The 4,908-nt window shown below is 41.8% G+C and overlaps 1 protein-coding gene across 3 annotated transcripts in view; it reads right to left on the bottom strand.

The window, feature by feature from the left end:
* Positions 1–2,804, bottom strand: part of LOC143029464 (sperm-associated antigen 1-like) — a 31,142-nt gene extending 28,338 nt beyond the window's left edge. For all 3 annotated transcript variants that reach the window (XM_076192115.1, XM_076192113.1, XM_076192114.1), the window contains exon 1: positions 2,546–2,804. The gene's annotated coding sequence lies outside the window, so the exon portion shown is untranslated. The remainder of the gene's footprint in view (positions 1–2,545) is intronic.
* Between the last annotated feature and the right edge of the window lie 2,104 nt (positions 2,805–4,908).

Consider the following 4,908-nt stretch of genomic DNA (forward strand, 5'->3'; position numbering starts at 1 on the left):
TGTCCTTAACGACATCAATCCAGCACTCGCTGCACCTACTGGACCAGCATGAGAGGTCTGTAACATTTTACTGGATCTAATGTCACATCGAGATTGCAGACACCATTGGATGCTGCTGCTAAGGCAGTGACCAAGTTCAGGAACATCACACTGCCCCCTGACTCCCACGATCACACTGATTAAGGGGGTCGCCATCAAGACAGCCAGATTAATGGGCAGAGCCAACCACAGCAGCAAACTTCATACTTCGAAATAAGCACTATGGAACTACTTTGTCACTAGGTACGAGGCAGTCCACCTGCCTCAGGGTAAAAGGGTGGAATCTACCGTCCACAGGATCCGCCTAGGCTAAAGCTGTGGGTGGCAAGTGCTGCCTGCGGGAAGAGACAATCACGAACGCTGCAAAATCTGTGAGGCTGAGGTGCAACAGCCCCTCCACCACTACCTACTACAGTGTAGAGCCACGGCCATAGTTCACCTAGGACTCAGCCCGCCACTCACTGCGGTAGGGTTGGTGCGGCACCTCACCGTCTCCCCTTCTGAAGCAACCCTCAGCTTCTTGGGGGCACACGCTACCCATGGCACTGCCTGAGGTTGAGGGTGTCGCCACTAATAACAGTGGCATTGCGTGGGTCAACAAACCGTGTATTTGAACTGTCCCGGCCCACCAGCAAAGATCGGGGTCCCAGCGGGTACTAGCCTCGCAACCCCCCCCCAAAAACAAACAAACATGAATACATAAAAAATATACATGAGACATTTAGCAGACTTAGCACAAACGGGAGTACATCATACTATGAAACATGAAATCGTGCAGTAAATTAATAGGCACACCTCGGTGTGATATTGTCTATAAGTACACAAGCGTTGGTGACGAAATACAATACCAGCAACACTAATACAGTTAAAAGTGCGTCAGTAACTTTGGGCGAAAGAATTTGTTTCAAATGCTGAAACACACCATACAATGGCCCGTTAGGTACATACCGTTAACGTTATGACGTCAAATCGACTCAACAGCCGCAGAAGTTCAGCGCACGACACTCACTCTAGGTGTGAACAAACACTCCTCGCCCTCCTCACTTCCGCTACTCCTTGTCCCTTCTTTTTTTTCACTCTGTTGCATGAGTATTGCTACGTGTTTACTATATTTCATAGTTAATACTTCCGTCCCCTTTATTCTTCAATTCCTTCTTTCTTTTTATATATCCTTTTTCGGTTTGTCTCCCCTTTTCAGTTTTGTTTTCACTTTATCTATTTATCAATACTATTTTTACTGTTATTGCCATAATTATTAATTTTATCATTAGAGGGGGTTTACACGCATCTAACGATTCGTCGAACACGGCTCGACAGACACGTGTTTAAAGTGATGTGTGAATGTGTGAACAGGGTATTTGGGGTTTAACCAACGTTTTCGACAACCAAATACCCCGTTTACACGTTCACACATCACTTTAAACACGTGTCTGTCGAACCGCGTTCGACGAACCGTTAGACCGTGTAAAACCCCCTTTAGTAGTAGTACTATCATTATCATTATTATTATCATTATTACTATTATCACAATCATTATTGTTATTATGGTGATGATGATGATGATGATGATTAAGTTAAATTCACCACTCCACGCCAACATAGTGGGACGTGACAAAGCCCTGTCAGACAATTGCGTCAAGCTGCGGTCCTTTTTAAGGTCGATGTTCAGGTCGCCTCCCCCGCCTGGTCTGGGCTGTCGGGAACCAACACGACATAGCCCGCAGCGAGTCCTGGGTATTGAATTCACAATCACCTGCTCACAAGTTCGTCACGGTATCCACTGGGTTACTATTACTATTATTATTTTTATTCTTATTACCATTATCATTATTATTATTATTATCATTATTATTATTATTACTATTGTTATTATTATTATTATTATTGTTATTATTATTATTACTATTATAATTATTATTATTATTATTATTATTATTATTATTATTATTATTATTATCACCATTATTATTATTATTATTATTATTATTATTATCACCATTATTATTATTGGTATTATCATTATTATTATTATTATAAATTTATTATCATTATCATTATTTTTATTATCATTAGCATCATTATTATTATTGTTATCATCATCATTATCATCTTTATTTGTTTATTCATTCATTTTCAAATGTATAATTTTCTTCTATAGCAAATGCGAGGCGAACTTCATCTAAACGACCGACTTCCTGCCGACTCCACGCCGAAGAATTGACAGACGTTGAGCAATTTCTTTACAAAGCGAAAAACAAAGAAATGTAAACTGTCGTTAACTTGGTTAGGCAAAGTTAGTCAAGGTTATGTTGGGTTCAGCAGGGTTAAGTTAAGCGACGGTTATGTTGGGTTGAGTTAGGTTAGGTTACATATACCGTGGTTAGTCCTGTACAGGTCAATACAGTTAACTTAACCACGTTAATCACCTTAGTTACAGATTACATAAACAATAATTAATTACTATTTGCGTGATTTGATGTTGGCGACATCACATAGCCACACTCACCCTACTCCACTTGTGGAGGTTTACCATCCTTCGACAGTTCCCAAGCAGACACCCGATCCATCCCCGTCGTTAGTCAAAATCATCCAACGCACTCAGAACGTCGAATCAAGAATATTTTGAGTAAATTGCGTTGGAGCTTCGAGGACAACGCGCCCCAAGGCCCCCAGACACGGAACTATGCAACTTCGCCTTGGAGAACGGGTTTTGTTGTCATGGCGTTGCTATGGCAACCATACTCCTCCACTTCAATATGGCGACAGAGTAGAGCAAGATATTTTCTTTTATTTGTTAATTTGTTTATTTTTTATAGATTTTTCATACGAAGGGGGCGACCTCAACCTTGAAGAGGTTCTTCATAGATCGGGACCCTCGGTTGTAAGATATCCTCTGTTCTTAACCAAAAGAAAATAAATAAAAAATCGTTAACATATTGTAATGTCGTCCATCTATGTCCAGTCTATTAATTTTTCAGATGATTAAAATCACCTGGTGACAGGTGAAGCAAAAGACTGAGGTCTTATCAGACAGTGGATAAGTTTGGCTCTGAGAAAAAGAAATGTCTTGTAATCACACACGCAAACGCACACTTCGAAAGATCAAAGAGAAGGAGGTGATATGATTACAGTGCTCAGACGACTAATGGGGATAGATTGCACTGACAGAAGAGATCTCCTGATTAAAGATAGGAGCTAGAGCTAGAAGTCAGGCGAGTATATAAATAAAGACCACATGTCTAAAAGATGAGAAGAAATAGTTTTCCACAAAGATGTATAAATATGTGGTATAGTTCAGGTGCTATAGTCCAAGCTCAAACAATACACGAGTTCAAATTTAAACGTGATAATTGGAAATCAAGGATATAGATTAGTCATTCTCAACGGGGGCGATTTTTGAACTCAGGGGGGCGAAAAACGTCACAGGTATTGCTTCTAACTGACAAATTTTAAGCCTAATATAAAAGACCTAGCAGCGAAGCACCAGCTGGGCCCAAGGATCTCATTAAAACACAACGCGAGTAAAACATTTTAAATTTGTTGTTTATCAATGTTGCAATAATTTTCATTATTTTCCAATTAAGGGGGGCGATCCTTTTTTCAATTGAAAAAGGGGGCGATATGGATAAAAAGTTTGAGAAACCCTGATATAGATGAACCTCTCCTACGTAGGCGTCATGAGGTGCGGATGGGTACACGAAGATCCCAGTGCCGTCGTCTTGATTATATTTATTTTGTAGTTGTAGCTGAGTGACCCCCATATTCTGTGAACTGTCCTTATCACTTTTTCTGTGGTTATTAGTATTCAGAGTGAATGAGATCGAGTAATACAGCTGTAATTTTATATCTTATAACTCGAGTACTGTGATGTGTGATCGAATCATCGTACATCAGGCAGCTGGTGCTGCCCGCGAGAATTTGACTCGTATTGAAGAGGTTAAGTTGGAACTGTACATGAATTGGAGTCTAGATGTGTTAGAAAATTAGAAAATAAGAGACAGGCTCATTTCTTGTATAATACACGCACACACACACACACACACACACACACACACACACACACACACACACACACACACACACACACACACACGACTCGGTGGCGCAGTTGGTAGAACGATGAACTACTAGCATGATGGTGCGCGTAGTGCTTGGTTCGAATCCTGCCCAGGGCCGAAATTAATTTCGGTACAGCTGCGCTTCGGGTCGTTACTCTGACTCTCGTGGGCGGGGAGTTGGGTGTGTGTGTGTGTGAAAGGTCATAGCATTACCCATAGATCGGACCTACGAGCTCTGAGCTCTCTTCCAGGAGGGAAATAGCTGTCGATCACGAGTCGAACACGTGATCCAAAAGACCAAGTGAATACACACACACACACGGAGCGGTTGATAGAGTCCCAGACTGTCACTACGGCGGTCCGGGTTCGAATCCTGCCCAGGGCTGAAATAATTTCAGTATCGCTGCGCTTCGAGTCGTTACTCCATCTCTCGTGGGCGGGTAGTTGGGGGTGTGTGTTCGTGTAAGGTCAAAGCATTACCCATAGATCGGTCATACGAGCTCTGAGCTCTCTTCCGAGAGGGAAATAGCTGTCGATCACGAGTCCAACATGTGATCCAAAAGACAAAAAAAAAAAAAAAAAAAAAAAGACCAAAGTGAAAAGTGAATCATACACACACACACACGACTCGGCTGCCACTACAGCGGTCCTGGTTCGAACTTCGCATAGGGTTGAAATAATTTCAGTATCGCTGCGCTGATAGTCGTTACTCCAACTCTCGTGGGCGGGGAGTTGGAAGTGTGTGTGCGTGTACGGCCACAGCATTACCCATAGATCGGTCATATATGAACTCTTAGCTCTCTTTCGGAAG

The sequence above is a fragment of the Oratosquilla oratoria genome, chromosome 11 (genome assembly GCF_046742065.1).
Source record: "Oratosquilla oratoria isolate Oo_2021 chromosome 11, ASM4674206v1, whole genome shotgun sequence".
Classification (NCBI taxonomy): Eukaryota; Metazoa; Arthropoda; class Malacostraca; order Stomatopoda; family Squillidae; genus Oratosquilla; species Oratosquilla oratoria.